The sequence below is a fragment of the Vulpes lagopus genome, chromosome 2 (genome assembly GCF_018345385.1).
Source record: "Vulpes lagopus strain Blue_001 chromosome 2, ASM1834538v1, whole genome shotgun sequence".
In the NCBI taxonomy this organism is placed as follows: Eukaryota; Metazoa; Chordata; class Mammalia; order Carnivora; family Canidae; genus Vulpes; species Vulpes lagopus.
The window spans coordinates 95,291,689-95,317,915 of record NC_054825.1 but is presented as its reverse complement, the minus strand read 5'-3'; the positions used below and the strand labels follow the sequence as shown (position 1 = coordinate 95,317,915).

Below are 26,227 nucleotides of genomic sequence, written 5' to 3'. Positions count from 1 at the left end.
GATTTACAGGGCTCTGTGGAATAGAACAAAATATTTAAGACCAGAAGCCAGCTTCCTGAATTGAAGGTGAGGCAGGTTTAAATAGCTATATTGTCTTCTATACCACAATGCCTGATGGTTCCATGGGGATCCAGCAGCTCCCATGTGTGTAACCTTGTTTTTTACATGTAAACTCAAAAAGACCCAGCAGTTTAAGAATACATCTCAATTTAAATCCATGTTGTTTGATAAAATACACAGTAGCCATTGTCACAAGTACTATAATTGAAAGAGTTTGAGTGCCACATTATAGCTTACCTTATCTGAAACTTGACTTTTACTTACTTTATTTATTTGAGAAAAAGAGGGGCAGGGAGAGAGAGCTCACATGTGCCCAGGAGGTGGGGGAGGGGCAAAGGGAGAGGGAGAAAGAAACTTTTTTTTGGGGGGAGAAAGAAACTTAAGCAGACTCTGTGCTGAGCACAGAGTCTGATGTTGAGATCATTGCCTGAGCTGAAACCAAGAGTCAAATGCTGAGCTGACTATGCCACTCAGATACCCCTAAAACTGACTTTTAGATGCATAAAAAGGTATCCCAGCCCAATACACACACACACACACACACACACACACACACACACACTCAACATAGACCTCAAACTTTCAAGTACATAAAGTTTTATAAGACTTATGAATTACTAGATATATTAAAAAATTATGAGGTACATGAATTGGCTGCACTTGCTTTTTCCATTTCTCTCAGAACTCACACTCTGTAGGCAGGAGCACTGAGCCGATCATCAAATTACCAGATCACTTTATACTTTATTAAGAAGAGCAAAGGGAATATGCATGCTGAATAAAATAATGGTCCATATCCTCCCAATGTATGTTAAAGTTGGCTTAGAGTGGTAAGTACACAGAGACATTTGGTGTGGAGTGAAAGCCCACTGACCTTAAGAGTAAATGAGTTGGCTTTGAACTTAGTGGTTTTCAGCATTTTGAGAAGATTTCTTAATCTTCTTTCATCTGTATTTCTACCTGCCCCATCTGCATCATAGGCCATTGTCACTATATGTTTTAGGAACTTGTGAAGATCCATAACATTCTAAATTATGCTTATATCATACTCCTATCAGATGTCAGTGTGCAAGTCCCAAGAATGTTGACTAAGAGATTTATGGCATGACATTATGTGATAGGGGAGCTCAACTACCTGTCTCTGTTTCTTTTAATCTCTCTGCTTCATTATTCATCTTCAAGCCCCCAAAGCACAAACATCATAAAAGACTGATTCAGAGACATTTCTATGTTGTAGTAGGGAAGGAGGGACAGCTTCCCAGAAGTATATAGGAAACAATTACATGATTGTTTTAAAACTCATATTGTTTAAATATATCTTTTAGCTATCTCTGTTATAGCTTGGATTGATATCCACACTTTTATTATTTTATTTTTTTTAAAGATTTTATTTATTTATTCATGAGAGATGCAGAGAGAGAGACACACAGACACAGACACACACACACACACACACACACACATACACAGAGGCAGAGATGCAGGCAGAGGGAGAAGCAGGCTCCACGCAGGGAGCCTGACGTGGGACTCGATCCCGGGACTCCAGGATCACCCCTGGGCCGAAGGTAGGTGCTAAACCACTGAGCCACCTAGGGATCCCCCTGTATCCACACTTTTAAAAGAAAATAGTGCCATATAAAAGCTACTATACATGGTGAAGTTTGTTAGAAGAGGATTTACTTGAAAAAATGCTAAATCTGTAAATTTTGACTTCCAAAACAAAGAACCAAACATAGAAGACATAAATGATGTGAAATCTACTTTTATCAGGAATAATAGTCATAGGTGAATTTGTATGGCTAGCAGGACAATGTAATTTGTGACTAACCCCTTACTTTTTGGGTGGTTTTTCACTGATTAAACAGGGCAACATATCCTTTGATCTATAAATGAAGGAGTGTTGACTAATGGAACATTTAGGAGAGTTAGGAATGGACTATTGAATATAAAAGTCACTGACACCCACAAAATCCTTGTAGGCAAACTGAGGTGGGTGGTAAAGTTCTTGAACATACCATATCAAGTTCAAGGAGGGTCTAATTTTAAGAAGTGATTCAACATGAGTTGAATAAAGTATAAAAATTAGACTAGGGTTAGTTGGACGGATGATTAAAAACATTCAAGTTCAATAAAGTCCTAGTAATTGCCAGACATTTCTTGTACTAATTGTTTACCAAATAAAAACTAATAGTACGTAGTAATACTGGTTAATGTTTTTGCTTTTAGGTTTAATATAATATTTCTACCTTTACATTTTCTTTCTTTTTAAAAAAAATTTGAAATCTCAAAACAGTTTAAGATAGTACAGAGTTCTCATATACCCATATTCTTCTGTAGTTTTTTCCTATTATTAATGCCTTATATTTGTACATTTATATTACATTAGTTTGTAATTGTTGAATCAATATTGATATGTTATTTTAACTAAAATCTATATTTTGATTTCTTTGGTTTTTACCTAATATCCTTTTTCTGTTGAGGGCCCCTTCCAGGATCTACATAACATGTAGTCCTCATATGTCCTTAGGCTCCTCATGGCTGTGATAGTTTATCAAAGTTTCTTTGTTTTTGATGACCTCGACAGTTTAGAAAATTACTAGTCGATTTTGTACAATCATGTACAATGTTCCTCAGTTGGTATTTGTCTGATTTTTTCCCTCATGATTAGACTGGGGTTATGGGTTTTGGAGAGGACTATACAGGTGAAGTGTCATTTTCATGACATCATATCAAGAATATGTACTATCAACTTGATTTAGCACTGTTGATGTTTACCTTGGCCAACTGATTGAGCTAGTGTTTGTGAGGTTTATCCCCCATAAGGGTACTCTTTTTTCCATTTTCTATATTGTACTCTGTGGGAGGGAGTCAGTGGGGACTTCTGCTTCACCTCCTTGAGGACAGAGTACCTACACTAGTTATTTAGAATTCTTCTGCATGGAAAACTTGCTTATTATCCCATATTTATTTTTTGATTATTTATCTGTACAGTACAGAATAAAAAATATTTTTTATTTTAGATTATAAGCCAATACTACTTTATTTATTGTGTTGTTCAAATTTGCCATTTTGATAATTGGGGGACCTCTCAGTTGTCTAATATTTCTCTTTGCCTATGCCATCATTTTTTAAAAAAGCATTTCCTTACTTTCTCGTACTACAAGATACTCTGAACTCATTCTATGTATTTTCTGCTCCAGTCCTAGAATTGGCCCTTTCTCCAAGGAGCCTCAATTCCCTTTATTGGAAAATGGTATTAGAAAAGATCTGGGTAATAGGTGCACTTGTTGGTACTGCTTCTAAGCTCTCTCCACTGACAGAGCAAGGAGTTCTATGTGTGGCTATCAGCTTGTTCATATACACATAATTATTTCTATATGTAATTATCTGTGTCTATACTAAGCTAGACATGAGTTCATACTGATGTCTCCAACTCTAATCCATCATCACATGGCTCATTCTAGTTTGTTCCCTTGCTCTCTATAATCTTCCACTGAGAGAGACCTTGCTCCCAACATCCAGCATCAAATTATTTAATTGTTCAATTCCAGGATACATATATAGCAGTATCAAAATTAACCATACCCCCCAAGAAACAACTTTATGAACCTGAACACAGTGCTCATATATAGGTTATTTTGCCTTTAGTTCACAGATTCCATTCATTTCCAAAATTACTTAAGTTACCTTCCCCTCCTACTCTATTCAGGTAAGATTGCTTCATATATTTGTAATACGGTGAGATTTATTTCACACATTTGTAATATAGGTAGTTTTATCAAATTCTTCATTCCGTCCTGTGATACCCTGACCTCCAAAATATTTTTTTAAATTTGCATACGGTAAGTTTCATTCTTTATGCTGGAAAGTTCTAGGGATTTTGACATATAGAGTGTCATATATCCACCAGTGCAGTATCCTACAAAATTTAGTTTTGCTGGGATCCCTGGGTGGCTCAGCGGTTTAGCACCTGCCTTTGGCCCAGGGCGCGATCCCGAGGACCCAGGATCGAGTCCCACATCAGGCTCCTGCATGGAGCCTGCTTCTCCCTCTGCCTGTGTCTCTGCCTCTCTCTGTGTGTCTCTCATGAATACATAAATAAAATCTTTTAAAAAAATTTAGTTTTGCTACCTTCCAAAGGTGTTTCATGTATTCAATGCTTACCTAACACTCCTCCTCCCCCAAATCCTTGCTCTTTTTTTTTTTTACCATTGCTATAGTTTTGACTTTTCCAGAATTGTCATATAATTACTTTCCTTTATACGCCTAATTATTAGCTTACATTTATTAAGTATTCACTGGGTGGCCTATCACTATACTATCTGCTCTTCAGGTACCACCTTTGTTTGTTTATTTGTCTTGTTTTGTTTTTGTTCTCAGACCATTTGAGAAAGTACAATGTTCATCCTTAATATATAGGCAATGAAGCACAGAGTAGCTAAGGACTACCCCTAAAACTGTATACAGCTAATAAGAGAACTTAGTTTAAAACAAGGGCTATTTGATTCCAAAATCAGTGCCCAACCAATATGTGATGCTGCTAAGTTCATAGTCAGAACTGAAAAAATAATCACAGTACGCCTGCTTTACAATGCTCCTCCATTCTGACACACCTGTGCACAAAACAATGGGGCTTCTTTACAACTCCAAACATGCATACCTTAATAGAAAAAACATTATACTGAAAAGGAAGGAAGGAAAGAAGAAGCAAGGCAGAAAGGGAGGAAGAAAAGCATATTAAGTTCAGGAACAGGGTCAGTAACTCTGTAAGATTTTGCTAAAAGCCATGCTTCTCTCTGAGTGTGTACATGAGTGACCATTCTGCTGGCTTAGAATGTTCATTAAGTTCCACCAGTCTGGAAAAGTAAGCCTACTGGGTCATGTTTGTGTACGACTTTTTCCCTTAGGGGAGTGTGATGTTCAACTCGGTTTACTCAAGAACTTAGTAAATGTTTAAACTTTAGTCCTGAATACTTTTTGGTAATGTGACTATGAATATAGATTCCCAACTATGATTAAGGTCATATTTTATCTTCTTCACAAAACCTCAGGTAAGAACTTTCACCATGCTTCCCATCAGACCCCTTAAAATTAGCAATTAGGTGAGCTGCTAATTGTTATTACAATAAAAACATTTTTTCTTGATATTTGAGAACATTTTAATGTGAACTTGAACTATGAACTGATGAGTAAATAATCTGTTCCTAGTATCTAGATGTGTCCTAGAAGTCCAGAACAAAAAAATGTAAATGATCACTTATGAATCAAGTGTCAGGTTTCTGGGAGAAAGAAAAGCATTCTCTTTAGAAAAAAATATTAACCTTCTTTTAGCAAATGATGGCAACACATTAGGAAACACAAAATGTAGTATCTATGTAAAATTATTTGCAAACATTCCCCATGAGGCTATAAAATCAAGATAGAATTTTGATCTAGCTATTTTAATTGTGAACTGGCTCTATTAACCTGGTACCCCCATGAAAGAAAGTATTGGGAATTGCTTTTTTCATTTGCAGGAGGCTGATATTTGTTCTAAGTTTTCTTGAAGATACTTATATTAATTTCCTAGGGCTGCTGTAACGAAGCATCACAACCTGGGTCATTTAAACAGTAGGAATTTATTGTCTTACAGTTCTGGGGGGTGGGGTGTAGAAGTTCAAGATCAAGATGTTGGCAGGTTTGGTTCATCCTAAGAGTTGTGAGGGAGAATCTGTTCCAGGCCTCTCTCCTAGCTTTTGGTGGCTTTCTGGCAATATTTGATATTTCTTGCTTTTTATGTACATCACCCTCATATTTGTCTTCATATTCACATACAATGTTTTGTATCTCTTCATGTGGTCTTTCTTCTCTGAATGCTCATGTGTTCCAATTTCCCATTGGTATGAGTACACCAGTTATATTGGATTGGAGCCCATCCTAATGACTATTTTCACTTGATTAGTTCTGTAAAGACCCTATTTCCAAATAAGGTTACACCCTGAGATACTTGAGGTGAGACTTCAACATATTAATTTTGAGGTGATATATTTCAATTCATATCATTATCACTGAGTTTTATTTTGCTAGTAGAAAGGCAAAGCCTCTACCATGCTATAACCATGTTTTTTTTTCTCCACTCATTCTCTTCTCAAACAACAGAGTTACTGAATGATTTTAGTCTGCTGGATAATCCAAGGGGAAAATAGTGTTGAAATTTACATTAGGCAAGAAGCTGAGATCACATGAGGCTAACTAAGAGCTCAAAGAACATCATTTCCAGGTAATTTATACTGAATCTGTTCCTTGACTCACATGAGAAGATGTAATCTTTCAAAATGTTTACTATAATATATTGATTAAGAAGTCACACTCTGGACTTGGTAAGAACCCACATTTACATTTGCTTAAGCAAATTATTGAACATTTCTGAATCTCAGTGTTCTCATCTGTAAAATGACAATGTTAAAATTAATATCTAATTCATGAGATTCCTTTGAGAATTGAATGGGAAAATTAGAACAATACCTATCATTGGTAAATGCTCAATAAATATTACATAGTATTAATACTGTAATTTTATATCTCTATTGTTAAGATTTTTGTTGTTCAAAGCAAATCAAAGTTTTTTTTTAAAAAGATTTATTTATTTTAGAAAGGTGGGGGAGGGGCAGAGGGAGAGAGAGAACTCAAGCAGACTCCCTGCTGAATCAGAAGACTGATGTGGGTCTCAATCTCATGACCCTGAGATCATGATCTGAGCTGAAATCTAGAGTCACCGCTGAGCTAACTCAGCCAACCAAGACCCAAGATTAAAGTTTTACTCTTAAGGAGCTTGCATTCTATGGGATATAACTTGGATATAAAAGTTTATTCTAAGTTCTTTCTTTCCTCAGTCTTCATTTCTCTTATATCTTTATTCTATCCCTCAAAATTTTAGTGTCATCTGTTTGCTTACATTGTTGTTTCTATATGTATGATTCCTAAATCCTTATCTTTAGCCCCACTTTTATGACACATACCAAATCCTGCTTTGGATCAGAATTAGTATAAATATATTACATTTCTCACTCCTGTAAATCAAAGCTAATAATCTTTTATTTTCAATAGTGCCTAGCAGAGTTACTGACACATAGTAGGTATGCAATAAATATTTGAGGATAACTGGATGAACTAAAGCCTTGGAATTTAAAGTCAATCTAGACAATTCAGGACCCAAAGGATCTCTCTGACTTTAAGGGAGAAATGATTATTTTTGCTATCCTTTATTCTTCTCTTCTCTTCTCTTCTCTTCTCTTCTCTTCTCTTCTCTTCTCTTCTCCTCTCCTCTCCTCTCCTCTCCTCTTCTCTCCTCTCCTCTCTCTCCTCCCCTTCCCTCCCCTTCCCTTCCTCTTTCTTTCTTTCTTTCTTTCTTTCTTTCTTTCTTTCTTTCTTTCTTTCTTTCTTTCTTTCAGAAATCAGCTGGTCCTTATGTCCTGATGTTTCCTCAACATCATGTGGTCTTGGAGACACAGACAGTCAATCTATTTGACTACCAACTTGGCCACTGGCATGAACTCATGTTCAGGCTGAATTTTTCTTAGATGTTCTTCTTTCTGGCCCAGTGGCTTTACTGATAGGCATATGCCCTATTCAGGGTTTAACAATTATCCCTGAACTTTCTCTATGGTTATGGAGAGAGAAAAAGAGAGAGAATGAGAGAGAAAGACAGAGAGATTCTTCTTTAATTGGGGTGCCGATTTGCATAACATGAAACCAAAAGTGTAGTTAGCATTTGCCTTTACTACATACAGTTGGCTTGATATGCAGCCACAGAGAATAAGGTGAACACTTAGAAAAAGGAGAGTTAGACTTATTAATACCAGTGAATCTTCTAGATCTGTTACTAAAACCAGATTCATCCATGAATTTCTCAATTCCATGAGCCAATACATTATCCTTTTTGTTTAAGCTAATTGTAAGTCAGATATCTTTTATTTTCAAATGGAAGAATCTTGACAATAACTCATAGTTCTTGCTATCTTTTCTTGGGGGAGTGGATTGAAAGTCATGTATATATCAGGTAAATTATTTGTTCTATGTAATCAAGCAAGAAATCTTATTCTATGTTCTACTGTTATAATTTAATAAAACCAACAGAAGAATCTGAATCTGTAATGTTAAAAAGAAGCCATGGTCACCACAATTAGTGATGCAAATATTTGCCTGAGCAAATATCTGAGTAAGTTTTTGTTGTTCTGGGATTGACATCAACTTAGTATTAACTAAGTACCATATTTGCCTCATACTGTAGCAGACTAAGGTTATGGATTTTTTTTTCTCAAGCTTACAGTCTAGTTGAGAAGATATATATACACACACAAACAAAAGGACAGCACAACTGTCTATTCAATAATTTATACTGAGCTTAGGAGGATATTTAGAATTTTAAAAGGTAAATGGAGGTGGGAAAGAGGGGTGCGACATTCTAGTGGTGACATAGCATGAACAAAGCAGAAAGATGCAAAAGTAAAATGTGTATTTAGAGACTAGTAATACATGCATTTTGTTTGGGAGATAATTCTTGAAGGTGAGTGATGGCTCCAAAGACTAACAGTTAGACTGTGGTCAGATTTTCAAAAGCCAGGAATGTAAGGTTAAAGAGTTAAAATTTCAACTTCTTGGCAAGGAGAGTGACTAAGTGTATTTGGTGGGTATAGGAGCTTCAATATGATATAATTTTAAATTTTTAGTGTTTCAGGAAGTAAATCTATAGTTATTTGTACTTTTGCACTCTTAGGGTAGAGGCTAAAGGAGGGAGTCATTGCAGGAAACTATTGAGACACCTGTGGCATGAAGTGATGACGTTTCAGATGTGGTTAGTAGCAAAGAGAAGAACAGGAAGAACATGCATGAGAGAGGATGGAAAATTTGAGAGAATGAGCAGAACCCAGAGCCAGACTGGATGAGGGAGATGAGGCAATAGATTTTGAGCTGAAAGATGCAATGTTTTTAACAACACAATATTTTGAGATGAAAGATAGAATTTGGGAGTGCAGAATTAGGAAATTCAGGAGAATTTTGCATTAAGTGTGGTGGAAGCCAAATGGGTAGGTTCCACACTCTCTAAACAAGACTTTATAAAAGGAACCTCCCAGGGAGAAGATGGCGATAGAGTAAGAGGACCCTAGGCTGGCCTTGTCCCACAAATATGACTATAAAACTATCAAATCATCCTAAACCACAGTGGGACATCACCACATAAATGGTCAGAATGGGTAAAATCAACAACATAAGAAACAACAAGCGTTGATGAGGATGTGGAGAAAAAAGGAGCCCTCAGACACTGTTGGCAGGAATGCAAACTGGTATGGCAATTGTGGACAACAGTTAAAAATAAATCTACCCTATGATCCAGCAATTACACTACTGAGTATTTATCCAAAGAATACAAAAACACTAATTCAAAGGGATATATTCATCACTATGTTTAGAGCATTATTATTATATGTATATATATCAAATGTGTGTGTGTGTGTGTATACACACTCAGCCATGAAAGAGAATGAAATCTTGCCATTTGCAATGATATGAATGGAATTAGAGAGTAAAGTGAGATAAGTCAATCAGGGAAAGGCAAATACCATATGTGGAATTTAAGAAACAAAACAAAACAAATAAACAAAAAAACAAAACAAAAAACAAAACAAAAACAAAAAACAAAACAAACAAGCAAAGGGACAAAGACAGACAGACAAATTAAGAAACATATTCTTAAGTATAGAGAATAAAGTGATGGTTAACAGAGAAAAGATGGATGGGATGGGCTAAAGAGTGCACTTGTGATGAGCACCAGGTGTTGTACAGAAGTGTTGAATCACTATATTGTACACCTTAATCTAATACAACACTGTATGTTAACTAGCTGGAATTAAAATGAAAACTCAAAATAAAGGAACCTTCCAAAAATATTGCCTGAATTTCTGAATTGAATTAAAAAGGCAGAACTCTAAAATCAAGCTTGGTACAGAAATGGAATATAGAAACTCTGATTTGGGGTAGATATGACAAATAACAGTGGTGTAAGGATAAATATAGATGGATCCATCTGGTTGGGGACCTTGGTGAGCAGTTCTGTCTGTTTTAGGTTCCCAACTGTAGGTCTGTTCGGACCTCAGAGCCCATTCTAGATCTACACATTAACAGGGAAGAAATTCACCAGCCCTGCCCAACTACTGAGTATAGCCTCTAACCCCCCCAAACCAGGAAGCCTGGCCAGAAATGCTGGATGTTTATGGAGTACATCCTGTGGCTGACAGGGCAGGGAAGAAAGTCAGCAGCCCTATGAAATGCTGAGACAGAGTTAATGCCAATCGTGCTTTATTTTTTACAAAAAATAGAAGCGGAGGAACCTTCCAAACTCATTTTATGAGGCCATTACCCTGATACCAAAGCCAGATAAGGACACCACAAGAAAAGAGAACTACAGACTAATATGCCTGATGAATAAAGATGCAAAAATTCTCAACAAAATACTCACAAGTCAAATTCAACAGCACATTGAAAGGATTATACATCATAATCAAGTGGCATTTACTCCTGGGACATAAGGATGGTTCAACATGTACCATTTAATAAATCTGATACACCACATTAATAGAATGAATGATAAAAATGATATAATCATCTCAAAAGGAGAAAAAAGGTATTTGAGAAAATCCAATATCCTTTCATGATGAAATGTTTCAATAAAGTGGGTATATATAGAAGGAATGCACTTTAACATAATAAAAGCCATATACGACATGCCCATAACTAACCTCATACTTAGTGGTGAAAGGTTGAAAGCTTTTCCACAGTCTAAGATCAGGAGCAAGGGAATTGTGCCCACCCTCACCACTCCTATTCAACATAGTACTGGAAGTCTTTGCCAGAAAATCAGGCAAGGTAATGAAATAAAGAGCATCCAAATTAGAAAGGAAGAGGTAAAATTCCATGGATGACATGATCTTATATACAGAATACCACAAAGACCCAACCAAAAAACTGCATAGAACTAATAAATCAATTCAATAAAGTTACAAAATCAACACAGACAAGTCAGTTGTGTTTTTATACACTAACAACACACTACTCAAGAGAGAAAGAATTAATCTCATTTACAGTAGCATCAAAAAGACTAAAATGCTTAGAAATAAATTTAACCAAGGAGGTAAAAGATCTGTACACTGAAAACTCTACAACATAGATGAAAGAAATTGAAGAATACACAAATAAATAAAAAGACATCCTGTGTTCATGGATCAAAAGGGCTAATATTATTAAAAATGTCCATACTACCCAAAGCCATCAATAGATTCAACGTCAATCCTTTCAAAATTCCAATACTTTTCACAAAAGAGAAAAAAATAATCCTAAATTCTGAGTGGAACCATAGAAGACCAAATAGCCAAAGCAAACTTGAGAAAGAACAAAGCTGGAGGCATCACACTTCCTGATTTCAAACTATACAACAAAGCTCTAGTAATCAAAACAGTATGATACTTACATAAAGAAGCAGACTCACAGGTCAATACAACAGAATCAAGAGCCCAGGGATACATCCATGCATAAATTGCGACTACTATTTGACAAGAGAGCGAAAAATGCTCCATGGGGACAAACATTCTCATGAATAAATGGTGTTGGGGGAACTGAATATCCACAAGCAAAATAATGAAATTGAACCCCTATCTTATACTACTCACAAAAATTAACTTGAAAAAGATTAAAGGCTTAAATGTAAGACTGAAACTGTAAAACTCCTGAAAGAAAACTTGGGGAAAAGCTTATCGACGTTGGTTTGGTAATGATTATTTTTTCTTGTATGATACCAAAAGCACAAGTAACAAAAGCAAAAAACAACAAGTGGGACTACATCAAACGAAAAAGTTTCTGCACAGCAAACAAAACCATCAGTAAAATTAAAAGGCAACTTACGGGATGGAAGAAAATATTTGCAAGCCATTATCTGATAAAGTGTTAACATCCAAAATACATATGGAGCTCATAGCTCTATAACAACAGCAGCAGCAACAACAGACACAATAAAACCAAATAATTTAAATAAATAGACAAAGAGCCCGAAGAGGCCTGACCTTTTCCCAAAATGGACATGCAAACTGCCAAGTACATGAAAAGGTGCCAGATGTCATGAATCATCAGGGAACTACAAATCAAAACCACAATGAGGTATCACTTCACACCTCTTAGAACTGCTCTTATCAAAAAGACAAGAGGTAACAAGTGCCGGCTCGAATGTGGAGAGAAGGTAACCCTGTGCACTGCTGGTGAGAATGGAAGTTGGTGCAGCTACTAAGAAACACAATATGGTGGCTCCTCAAAAGATGAAAAGAGAACTGACATAGGACCCATACTAATTCAATTTCTTCAGGGTCTATGTCTATCCAAGTTTCTGTTTCTTCTTGATCAATTTTGTTTGTCCTTTTTATTTATGATTCCAGATGTCCTGGCATAAAGTCCATTTTATCTTATTTCCTTTTTAAATCTGTTGTATCTCTGTGTTCTTTATGTCATTTCAGATATTTGCCTTTGCCTTGTCTGTTTTCTTGATCAATCTTGCCAGAGGTTTGTCAACTTTATTCACCTTTTCAAAGAGCCGAGTTACTCCTGTTGTATGTTGCATTACATTTCCAAAGGCTTTACTTTTCTTCTTGTTTTCTTCCCTCTGCTTCTCTGCGTTTCTTCTGTTCTCTTTCTATCATTTAGGGTCGAATGCTTAGATGATCTATTTTCAGCGCTTCTTATTTTCTACTCTCTGGACACAGTTCCAACTTTGCATTTATTTCTATTGCTATTTGATCAATGACTTTCTCTCCTTTAGACGATGTCATGCTCCTTTCATTTCAACTTTTGGCTGTAGTGTCATATCTAACATTGAGCACCGTGTGTGACTCATAGTAGTGTCTCCCTAAATTTGTGCTGAAAAGATGAATATTGGGTAGGATTTGTAAAGGTGCAACACACTATTCACATTAAATTGCTAATATATTTACCTGATCTTGAGATACTATAGTGATGTGGAGCATAATAGAATATTGGTCCAGCTGTATAAGAAAAGTGATAGAACCAATGTTTTTGAGACGTGTTTTCATTTATAACCTAGAGGAATAAGAATGTCTTTAGGCAAACACTTTCTGAACTGCTAAGTGTTACAAAAACAGAAAAGTCACTCATCAAAAGTGTTTATGAAGTCCACCTGAAGACTATCATCTGCTTTCTGCTTCAGTGAATTCTATGTCAAACTGTCCTTGCTCAGTGGGATTATAATCCACTTTTCAGGTTTTACCACAGTGAATAACAAGAGCTTGTCCTTTATTTCTGTTGAGACATATAAATATTTGTAGTCTGTTAATCCTACATTCAAATGCCGGCTGTGTTCCTACCTACTAGTATGACTTCAGACCGGTGGCTATCCCTTGGAACTTCAGTTCCCTTATCTGTGTAATGGGGATAACAGTACCTCCCTCCCTCTCTGTTGTGTGAAAATTAATTAAGATAATGAGTGGAAAGTGCTTAGCATGGTGCCTGGCACACGGCAGGTACTCAGTAAATATTATTTGTTATTGTCATTGCTATTAACCTGTATGAGCTTTTTATGGATGGGATTGTGTCTTACACATCTTACACTGAAAGCCTGGCATGTGTGACTGCCATGCCTAGCCCAAGCATGGTTGCAGAATTGAACTAACATCCTCATGCTGATGGTGATGGGTGATAAACAAACAAAAAGGAGCTAAGGAAGAAAGGAATTCAGGCTTTGTAATTATTCAGCTGTGTGCTTCGAATTTAGATTTAAAAAAATGTAATAGAGAAAGAATCTAGATATCTCCTACACAGGGAGGTGGATTTAATGATTTGAACTGAGGCATTGGCAAAAAATATTCAAAGGAAATAAGGGTGAACAGGGGCGATAAAAAGTGATCTTTACTGTTGTTACATTAAAAATGGACACATTCCCTGGGAAAACTTCTCACCTAACATTGCTTTCATATGTGCAACTCCTTGGACCTTTCCTATAATTTCTGTAATGGGACGACGATTTAAATCACGCTATTAATTAATTCCAAACAGATAATGCATAAGATTACTCGACTTCAAAAAAAAAAAAAAAAGATTACTCGACTTCTGGAATGACACAAGGCATGGAATAGTAAGCTATGTTACGGTGAGAATGCTTAGATGAGCAATTGTCAAGAAGAGATTCTTCCTGGATCTTGTGGATCTGTTGTATCAGAAGGTCAGTGGCAGTGCTATTTCTACTGGAGAATTTTCATTTAAACAGATTAACATATTTGAAAAATTATTTTCAATAATGACACAAAACATAAATATAAAAATCTGTATTTATTATAGGTAGCATAAAACATTTTTTTGCATCAATTATTGTTGTGACTTAGGCTGAATAATGCCAGCTATTTTGCTACTGTGCTGAAGTCCTCTTTTTTGAGCCTACAATGAACCTGTAATACTTATGGAAAGAGTTACCATAGCAACCTATATTGATGTCACAAGCTCAGGCTTCTGACTTCATTGCATAATGCAGTAGCAACTGGATTTGCAGCAGATACACCCTGCTAAAGAACAAGTATCTTGGTTCACAGCAAAGAGGACAAAGGAAAACAGCAAGTTATAGGGAGTTGAATGCTGGATTGTGAGTCAGATTGTCTGAGTTCTTATTTTAATCCTACTTCTCACTTGTTGCCTTGTTTTGAGTAATTGTGTTTACATGTGTGCACTGAGGTTTGAAGCAAGAAATCTCCTATCTGTGGGGTAGACAGAGAAGAGGAAACTCAGTATTTAATGTCTTAGCATTTGGTGGACATCTTAATAAAGCTAAAGCACCCTAAAAATAACTTGGAAAGAAAGGAATTACTAATGCCTTGTAGTAGGTAACTAGCTAGCTCACAAAGATAAAGAGGACACTTTGAAATTTAAAAAAAGCATGTAGCTAGGGTTTTTTACTTTTATTTTTTGAAGTAGCAATGGGTAAAGGATATGATTGATGTCCTAATCTCAATTTTAATTAGAATGTGGAGGACTCTTACATAAATATGTCATATTATATAGCTATATCTGTTTAAAGATGTTTGTATGTGTTTCAGAGTGGAGAAGTAAAAGATTAATCTGTATCTATTAATGGGTTTGATGCTTCTCATGTTTATACTGTGTACATTAAATCATAAATGTTTATTTTACCATGCAAATGCTTATCATTATTAGAAAACAACTGAATAAGTGAAATGGCTTTGATAATTTAAAATAAAATAAAACATTTTTAATGATACTCTTTTTTTAGACAGGCCTAATGTTTCCATTGGAGCCTATAGCCTGTTCATTATGTCAATTGGTCTAGATTTTTATTATACAGTAAATTTCAGAATTGAGCTTATTTTGGAATTTGAAAAGGCATTTAAACTAATAAATGTCCTCACCAGAAACTAAGGTGATAACATGATGTAGCTTTTAATTTTATCTAAGGTAACAAGCTAGAACATTTTGATAGAACTCTGGCCCTTCCCACCCCCTCTATCCATATGTTTCAAAATCATTCCAAAATATCAGCTAAGATTTAACACACTACAGAACTTCATTAGCTAAATTCCATGTTAAATAACCGTCAGAAAGACATAAATAATTCGTCAAGTCTTAGAAAAATTTTAAGTTACTCTTGAAAAATGTAGAGCAAGGTAGAAGTTGGGGCCATGTTTTTGATAAGTACCTAATTCCACTTGAGCTCCAGATCATATCACAGCACAAGTTGTTGGTTTGAGTCTCAAAATCTTGCGAAAACTAGAGTTTATTATACAGTGTTTTATTAGAATATATAAAAGTAAAAATTAGTTCTTTAGTTATAGGCATTATGTTGATCAAACCACCTAATGTGTTTTTTTTTTATAGGGGAAAAAGCCTTTTTGTGTGTTTGCGTGTATTTAATTCAATAGATTTTTATTGACTTTATTACCATGAGGAGGTCTTGAATATACATACTAAAATTTTGTAAGAAAAAATGATGTCACTCTCCATTTTTGTTTTTTCATCTTAAGCAAAGAGAAGAAGTTGTGATGGTTGGTTCCCTTCTGAATGCTACTTTGCTCCTTGTTCTATATTCCACTATTTTCTAAATACAACTACTCTAAATGGCAGGGGCTAAACATACACTGAGAAGTCACATCAAAGACTCCACCTATGGAAGGAGCCTTCATTTTTTGTTTTGTTTGTAACTAAAGTGGAGTCCAATAGATTTAAGTGACTTGCCCAAATCTGACTGGTGGAAGGATACATACCTCCTCCAAGTACTTGTTCTACTACATCAAATTGCCCTGATTCTGCCTGGGGGCTTGAATCCAAAATCATCTCCCTGTTATATAGTCTGATACACGGTCCTTTTTTTCTTAATATATTTTTTCTTAGTTTTCTTGGGTTTATTTTTTTTCCTAACTAGAGATTATTGACAAATTTTATGAGTCTTTTCAAAGAACCAACTTTCAGCTTTATTTATTGCTCCCATGTATCTTCCACTGTGTAACAAACTACCCTCAAAACAGTCTGGTTTAAAACAACCACTATCTCATTATCTCATGATTTTGTGGGTCAAGAATTCAGGTAGAGTTCGCTTGGGTTATTCTTTTGCTTCTTGCAGTATCGTGAGTTTATGTGGGGGCATTTGGTTGGTTGTCGGTGTGGTTTTGAGAGTCTAAGATTGGTTCACTCAGGCGCCCGATGCCTTGGCAAGAAAACCGAGAAGGCTGAGCTCGGATGGGTTCCTTCCCGTGGCCATGTAGCACAGGGCCTCTCCACATGACCTTTCCAATAGAGTTTTTGAGCCTTTTACACTGCAATTCACAATTTTGAAAATGTATACAGAAACAAGCAGTAGAAATTACAAATTTTCTTAAGGTCTAGACCTAGACCTGACAAAACATCACCTCTGCTATACTCTTAGAGTGGTCACAGAACACCCAGGGGAGGGGGAAGTAGATTCCTCCTATCAAAGGAATGAGTGTCAAAGAATTGGCACTAACTTTATTCCATTGCACTGATCCTATGTTGTATTTTAGTCTTCTATTTCAACAATCTATTCTTTATTTTTTCAAGATTTATTTATTTATTTACTTTAGAGGGAGAATTTGGGAGGGACAGAAGATGATGAAGAGAGAGAATCTCAAGTAGATCCCTGCTGAGTGTAGAGCCCTCCATGGGGCTTGATTTTCATGACCCTGAGGTCATGACCTGAGACAAAAATCAAGAGTCCATGATTAAGGGACTGAACCAACCAGGCACCCCTCAATAATCTATTCTTTCATTTGTTTCTTCCTTCCATTTGCTTTGTTTATATTCTATCATTCTCCCCACCCCCCACCAAATTCTTAAGTTGGATGTTCAAATCATTGATTTTCACCATTTCTTCTGATATAACCATTAAAGGGTAAACATTTTTTTCCAGTTACTACTTTCATCATTGCATTTCAACATTTTATCTATATTGATATTTTGCTCTTTGTTCAGTTACAAACACTGTTAGTGTTCCATTACCATTTCTTATGTGACCTATGAATTATTTGGAAGTGTGGTTCTAAAATTTCAATCCTACGGGGTTTTAATAATGTATCTATTTGGGACTTCAAACACACTCATCAGATGCACTGTGTGATCCTTATTTGGATCCTGATTAGAACAAACAAGAGAATGTTTGAGATAATTGGGGAGTTTTGAATACTTACTGGATACTTAAGGAATTTTTATATATTTAAAAAATACATAATGGTATTATGGTTATATTAAAAGTGTCCTTTTTCAATAGAGTTACAAATATTTGTGGAATGAATTTGTTTCAGAAAAATTCAGATGGGACTGGTATATAGATGATAAAAGATTGACTAGGATTTGATTAATTGTTGAAGACAATTGAAGGATACAAGAGCATTCCATATAGTACTCCATTTATTTTTTTGTGTGTAAGACCTTTTTCATAAGAAGATATTAAAAGTTTATCTCAAATCATTCTGATTGAGTTGCATTGTGGCTAAGGAATTAGAGTATATAAAATATATACATGAATTACATATTCATATAATATATAAAGACTATATATTCTCTCTATATGATGTAGTGAATATATTACACACACACATAATGAGCTTTGCTTTATGGATTAATGTGTTCAATTTTGGTAATGTACCTTGTGTAGTTTAGAACAAAATATGGAATATCTTCTCTGTTTATTTATATATATATCCATTAAATCAAGGTTGGTTGTCCAAAGATTTTTAAAATAGATTTTTAAAGATTTTTTATGAGGTTTTAAAAAAAATCCAAAGATTTTTTTAAAGGTTTTTTTTCATGACTGAACACTGGATACTTGAGAAATGTGTGTTTTATTCTTATATTACTATGATGATTTGTCAGTTTCTCTCTGTAGTTCTTGAATGTTTTGCACTATGTAATTTGAGATATTAATTGTTAAATTAATTGTTGAATCTTATTGGTAATTTGAAACTTTAATCTTCACATAGTATCACCTCTTCTTCCTAATAATGGTTTTTTGTTTGTTTGCTTTTTACCTTAAAGACTATTTTTATAACATTAATATAGCTCTCCCAGATTTCTTTGGGCTATTATTTGCTGGATATATCTGTCAGTCATGATCTCCTTTTATATTTTAGGTGCATCTCTCATACAGAGCATATAGTTGAATTTTTGTTTATCTAGCCTTAAGATTTCTGTTTTTAACTGGCAAGTTTGGTCTACATATATAAATATCGTGATTAGTGATGCATATTTACTTATTCTGTGATCTTTGTGCTTTCTGTTTGTCCATTTTTTTCTATGCTTCTTTCCCTCTTTCTTTCTTAGCTATAGTATCAAGTCATTCAAACTATCTGGACATACTAATTTCTTCAGTCCTCTGTCTGTTGTGAATTGTGCTCAGTCTTTCTCTTAATTTGACCTGACATGCACCGTATTTTATAGAAACTGTTAAATTTTCCATCTTTTAAGGGAAACCATTCATATATTCCAACATAGAAACATGGTTTAGCTTTAAAATCTGTTGGTCATTGGGACACCTGGTGGCTCAGTGGTTATGCATGTGCCTTTGGCTCAGGGCAGGATCCCCAGGTTCCAGTCCCACATTGGGCTCCTTGCATGGAACCTGGTTCCCCCTCTGCCTGTATCTCTGTCTCTCTTTCTGTGTATCTCATGAATAAATAATAAAATATAAAAAAATTCTGTTGGTTATTTCAGTAGTTTTAGCATATAGAGTTGTTGAGCATATGGGATAAGGTACTATTCTCTAAATTGCAAGTTCATAAAGTGCATTTTAGGAATAAGGCTTGAGGGTGAAATGCTATTGAAAAATAGAGTAGAGTAAAAAGTGAAGCTGAATTTAATGTTGATGGATTGATGAGGAGAGGAGCCACTTAATGTTACACTTATCAAAAAAGTAAAAGTTATCAAACTTACCTGAGAAGAGAAAGTGATCTGATGAGTGCCACCGGACAGGATGGCAATTATGAATAATATGAACTGAGTTAGGAAGAGCCTGAGCTCAGAACAGCAAGGTTAGAAGCCCTTTTTTAATTAATCAGATATTATGGCAAAAAGCCTGAATGAAGATAAGGAGTAGGGCCTGAAAATGAATGCTGATTCTCTGACTTAGGTCTTGGTGGCATCTAAGAAGGAGTTGAAGTAGGGAGAGGGAAACAACATGCCTGTAATAATTGCTACTGCATTGAGCAATTACAGCATCATGGCTGCCCTGACACTTTCTGTCTTTATATCATGATCTATTGCTATTAGCTTCATGTCTTCTTTTTCTGTCTCTAAGTTCCCTAGAGAAGAATTTAACTTGTTTGGCTTCTTTTTACACTGAGTCTAGAGTCTTATTTGCTGACTTTGTTGGTGGATGAGTAACCTTTGTGCTAGGTGTGCCCCCTGTGAAATCCTCCACTGAAAAGTGGAGAGGATTATCTGATGCAGACATAACCATCTCCTCTCTTGGCAGGGAGCTGTGATGCAGACAGGTGTTTTAGCCTAAGCACCCCAGAAAGCAGAGTCTGATGCAAGAATTTATGCGATTGTTTTTATTGAGAGGGGCAGCAGTGAGTGTAAAAATTTTGAGATAGGAGGGGAGAAAGAACTGGCTGGAGGGTGTGCTGCTGAACTAATGGCACTTGTGGAGATTGCTTCGTGTTGTAGGGGCGTCCTGTGAAAGGCCACATCAACTGCACCTCAGAACCACAGACAGTTGAGAAAGAGGATTTCTTTGTTTTGTTGTTGGTCACTGATCACAGGTTTGCTGTACTTCCCAGAAGTTCCAGACTGCTGTTGTCGGCAGCTAACAAGACCACTCGCACCTCAGTGTCAACAAGGAAGTTCTGGGTTGGCAAGAGGCTTGTGGTTTGGCATAGAGTATGGTTACTGTCAAGTTCTGCACAAATGAAATCTTTCCCAACCCAGGCAGAGCTGGTTACTGTAGCAGCAATTGAAACAAAAGACACATGAGGCTGAGAGATTGTGAATTGGTATCTAAGAGGTGGTAGATGCGGAAAAGAGCAATGGACGGCTAGTTAAGATGGTGAGGGATGGGCCAAACGTGGAGGAGGAAGCAAAGGTGCTCTTATCAGTTCCCAAGTTTATAACAGAATAACTCAAATAAAGCCCAATAAATATTTATTGAGCCTCTACTCTTTGCAAGAAACTGAATTTATATCTCCAAAGTAATCAAGAGGCTTTACCATCACATGGAGGAAGTAGATGTATATAAATTTGAAACACAAGATATTGCATGTTAATATCATCACCATTGATAAACATATACACAAGAGGAGCATCGAGGAGGCAGCAGTGAGTTATGCTTGCAGGAGTAGCAGAGTCTTTGTAGAAGATTAGATGTGGCTTTAATGATTAAAGTTAAAATTTTTATAATAACGTAAGGGCAATTTCCTTACAGCATATTTACAGCAAATCTGAGCAACAGTATCTCTGCCTCTATATTTTATTAAAATGACATCATCACATTTTAGATATTTCATATTGAAAATAGAAATGAAAAATCAAGAATTAGAAACCAACTTATTTTTTTCTCTTTCAGAAAGTCAATGGTCATTTTTTTTTTCATGTTCCAGCACAATGCAGCTGGGTTTATTTTCAAACTGACATGCTGGAATCTGCATAGTTTCTTAGAGTGCAGATAGTATTAAAAATTGCATGTGACCCATACATGTTTATTGTCCTTCTCCCTCCACGTAGAGATGGAAGGAGTGAAGAGATGAGGATGAAGGAATGGGAGCTGCAGGAAAACAAAATACAGATCTGGAGACAGATGAGAAAGATGAGGTATTTCAAGTTTTCTGGATCAAAAATCTGATGCAGCTGCCAGAGAACACTTGCCTGGTCTGAATTTCTTTTCCCAAAGAAATGAAATAAAGTTAAAAAGATGTTGTAAATGGGACAGATAGAACCCAAGCAGTGAGAGAGAGAACTGGACAGACAGAAACAGCTATGACTCTGGGGCTAGCTTAACTGTAACAGGGACTAGACTGTGTATCCCGGCCAAGTGTTGCCTTTTAATAAATTCAAATTCCAGTATAGTTAACCTACTCTGTCATATCAGTTTCAGGTATACAAGAGAGTGATTCAACAATTCTATTCCTTACTCAGAACTTATTATGATAAGTGGACTCAATTCTCATCACCTGTTTCACCCCCCACCACACCCCCACTCCGCCCAGTTCCCCTCCGGTAACCATGAGATGATTCCCTGTATTTCAGGTCCTGTTTTTTCTTTACCTCTTTTTCTGTGTTTATGTGTTTCTTAAGTCCTGCATATAAGTGAAATCATATGGTATTTATCATACCCTGACTTATTATACTTAGCATGTTATTCTCTAGATCTATCCATGTTGTTACAAAAGGCAATATTTCATTCTTTTTTGTGGTTGAATATATATATTTTGCACATATCACATCTTTACTCATTCATCTATTGATGAACACTGGGCTGCTTCCATAATTTTGCTATTTTAAACAATCCTGCAATAAACATAGTGGCGCATGTATTTTTTTCAAATTAGTGTTTTTGTATCTTTGGGTAAATATCCAGTAGTGGAATTACTGGATCATACAGTAGTTTTTATGTTTTTGAGGAACCTCCATACTTTTTCCACATTGGATGCACCAGTTTGCATTCACCAACAGTGCACAAGGGTCTCTTTTTCTCCACATCCTCACCAACACTTGTTTCTTATGTTTGTGATTTTAGCCATTCTGACAGGTGTGAGGTGATATCTCATTATAGTTTTGATTTGTATTTCCATGATAATCAGTGATGTTGAGTGTCTTTCCATGTGTCTGTTAGCCATCTGGATGTCTTCCTTGGAGAAATGTCTGTTTATATCTTCTGTCCATTTATCAGTTGGATTTGTTGTTGTTGAGTTGTATAAGTTTTTTTAAATAAATATTTTGGATATATAATATATCTATATTTATTGGAGACAAATGGAAATATATAACTAACTAGTCCAATATATAACTAACCCTTTATCAGATATATCATTTGCAAATATCTTCCCCCAATCCATAGGTTGTCTTTCTGTTTTGTTGATTGACTCCCTTGCTATGAAGAAGCTTTTTATTTTGATGTAGTCCTAATAGTTAATTTTTGCTTTTGTTTCCCTTGCCCCAGAAGGTGTCTAGAAAAATGTTGCTAATGGCTGATGTCAGAGGAATTACTGCCTATGCAGTCTTCTAGAATTTTTATGGTTTCAGGTCTCACACTTAGGTCTTTAATCCATTTTGAGTTTATTTTTGTGTATGGTGTGAGAAAGTGGACCAGTTTCATTTTTTTTTACATGTCACCGTCCAATTTTCCCAGCATCATTTGTTGAAAAGACTATCTTTTCCCATTCATTTTTCTTACCTCCTTTGTCATAGATGAATTTATTTCTGAATTCTCCATTCTGTTCTATTTATCTATGTATCTATTTTTATGCCAGTACCATACTATTTTGATTACTACAGCTTTGTAGTGTATCTTGAAATCTGGGATTGTGATGCTTCCTGTTCTGTTCTTCTTTTCAATATTGCTTTGACTATTCAGAGTATTTTTGTGGTTCCATACAATTTTAGGGTTATTTTTCTAGTTCTGTGAAAAAAATTTGTTGGCATTTTGATGGGGATTGCATTACATCTGTAGATTGCTTTGTGTAGCATGAATATCTTAACAGTACTTGTTCTTCCAGTCCATTACATGGAAAATATTTCCATTTGTTTGTGTCATCTTCAATTTCTTTCAGCAATACTTATAGTTTTTAGAAAACAAGGAGGTTTTCACCAACTTGGTTCAGTTTATCCCTAGATATTTTATTAATTTTGGCGCAGTTGTAAATGGGATTGTTTTCTTAATTTCTCTTTCTGCTACTTCATTATTAGTGTGTTAAAATGCAATGGATTTCTCTATATTGATTTTGTATCCTGCAACTTACTGAATTCATTTATAAGGTCTAGCAGTTTTTGGTGGAGTCTTTAGGTTTTTCTATATTTGTTGAGGGTTTTTCCACGAACAGATGCTGTAACTTTGTCAAATACTTTTTCCTCATCTATCGAAATGATCATACGGTTTGTATCCTTTCTTTGGTTGATGGTATGTGTCATGTTGATAGATTTTTGAATATTGAACCGCCCTTGTATCCCAGGAATAAATCCCCCTTGATCATGCTGAATTTTTAAAATTTATTTTTGGATTTTGTTTGCTAATATTTTGTTGCCTATTTTTGCATCTATGTTCATCAGAGATATTGGCCTGCAGTTCTCTTTTTTAGCGGTGTCTTTATCTGGTTTTGGTATCAGGGTAATCCTGGCTTCATAGAATGAATTTGGAAGCTTTCCTTCCCCTTTTATTTTTCAGAATAGTTTGAGAAGAGTAGGTATTAGCTCTTCTTTAAATGTTTGGCAGAATTCATGTGTGAAGCCACTTGTTTTTGGACTTTTGTTAGTTGGAAGTGTTTTGATTACTGATTCAATTTCATTGCTGGTTATCTGTCTATTCAAATTTTTCTATTTCTTCCTGGTTCAGTTTTTGGAGGTCATATGTTTCCAGGAATTTATCCATTTCTTCTAGGTTGTCCAATTTGTTGGCATATAATTTTTCATAACATTCTCTTATAATCCTTTGTATTTCTATGGTGTCAGTTCTTTCTCTCCTTTCATTTCTGATTTTGTTTGAGCCCTTTCTCTTTCTCTTTTGGTGAGTCTGGCTAAAAGTTTATTAACTTTGTTAATCTTTTCTATGAACCAGCTCCTGGTTTCATTGATCTGTTTTATTGTTGTTTTTTTTTAGTTCCTATTTAATTTATTTCTGCTCTAATCTTTATTATTTCCTTCCTTCTACTGCTTTTGGTTTTGTTTGTTCTTTTTCTAGCTCCTTTAGATAAAAGCTTACATTGTTTATTTGAGGGTTGTTTTGTTTGTTTCTTAAAGTAGGCTTGTATTCCTATAAACTTCCCTCTTAGAGCAAATTTTGTTGCATCCAAGATTTTGGATCATTGGGTTTTCATTTTCATTTGTCTCCATGTATTTTTAAAAAAAGATTTTATTTTTTTATTCATGAGAGACACACACACACACAGAGGCAGAGACACAGACAGAGGGAGAAGCAGGCTCTATGTAGGGAGCCCGATGTGGGACTCGATCCCTGGTCTCCAGGATCACTCCCGGGCCAAAGGCAGACACTTAACTGCTGAGCCACCTCAGTGTCCCTGCCTCCATGCATTTTTTATTTCCTCTTTGATTTGTTGGTTGACTCCATCATTGTTTAGTAGCTTGTTATTTACCCTTCACGTATTTGTGTTCTTCCCAGATATTTACTAGTGGTGACTAAGATTTGTCTTAATTCCTGAAATGTGAAGGAGTCTCTCTTTTTCTTTCTTACTTAGCGGGAGTTATCAGCCCTCATATGTGGCCTGATTGATGGGGTTTACCATTGACTACAATTTCATTTCAGTAACACAAAACAAAATGTGGCATAATATCATGTGCTTGGATGACTAAAGCGTATTTAATGTATGCAAATGTTGTCATACTGCTTAGCAAAATAAAGACATACTAAAACAAATATTTAAAAAGTGTAGGCCATTCCACCAGTTATTCCATCCAATGTGTGCATGGAGATGGGAATCTGTCTTTCCTCTCTTGGTCTCAGTTTCATTTATCTCCTATGGAGTGTGAGAATCATGTTAATTGGAATATGAATCTACTATCAGAAGCTATATCTAATGTCTATGTCTCTGCAGATATCTTTAAGATGACATGAATCTGAAAGTCAAGGCAGCTGGTTCACTTGGGCTCCACTGAAGAATCAGCAATCTGTCCCAATAATGCATAAGAAATGACCAATGCTGGACTTCCTGGGAGACTATTCCAATGCTAAGCCTTCCTAAGGGATTTTCATGGGTAAATTTGCTCATTTGATATTTTCACTTTTAATTCTAACTTCAGAACCAAGATGTAATTTGTGTAGAGTATGGAGTTTTCAGATATGAGAAAAAAGTAAATGGCTTAAGAAGAAAGGGCTGTGGCAATATTGAGTCAATGTTCTCATAAATCGCTTTAGCCCTACTTTCTCAGGAGTAGGAGAGGTGAGCAGATCTACCAAGATGGGAAGACACCATAGTTGTTTGAGGACCTATAACTTTTAAGTGGAGGAATTCTCTCCTTTCCCTTCCAGTTAGCTCCTCATTTCTAGAGCTTAGATCTTACTCAGACCTCATTTTTCGTTGTTGTTCAGATAAAGGCATTTGAGTGCCAACCATGCTATGAAGTCTAGGTGATTTATTCAGCTAGTAGGTGAAGGATGTAGGAGTGGGAGGCAGATAAGTCTAACTGCAAAGCTTGTGTCCTCTTCTTAACACACAATATCTTCTCCTTTAAGCTGTCTTTTTGGTTCTTAGAATTGACTTGGGTGTCCTTTGAAAGACTTTGGGAGTACATTTCTTTTCACCCTTATGGGAGAAGTCTTTCCTGAGAGCCTGTGAATGATAAGGGTGAACATTTTCCTGTACCATGGCCCAAGGTGGCATCAGGTGGTTATACCAGAAAGGAGGCTGTGTTCTGCCATAGTGGCTCAGCTACACTTTCCTTGGTATCTGTTTGG

General features: G+C 35.8%; 1 long non-coding RNA gene across 1 annotated transcript in view; it reads left to right on the top strand.

Moving 5' to 3' along the window:
• Positions 1-14,621: 14,621 nt before the first annotated feature.
• LOC121480701 overlaps positions 14,622-26,227 on the top strand; it is a 44,080-nt gene continuing 32,474 nt past the window's right edge. The window contains exons 1-2 of the long non-coding RNA XR_005985058.1: positions 14,622-14,728; positions 25,368-25,527. This is a non-coding gene — a long non-coding RNA (uncharacterized LOC121480701). The remainder of the gene's footprint in view (positions 14,729-25,367; positions 25,528-26,227) is intronic.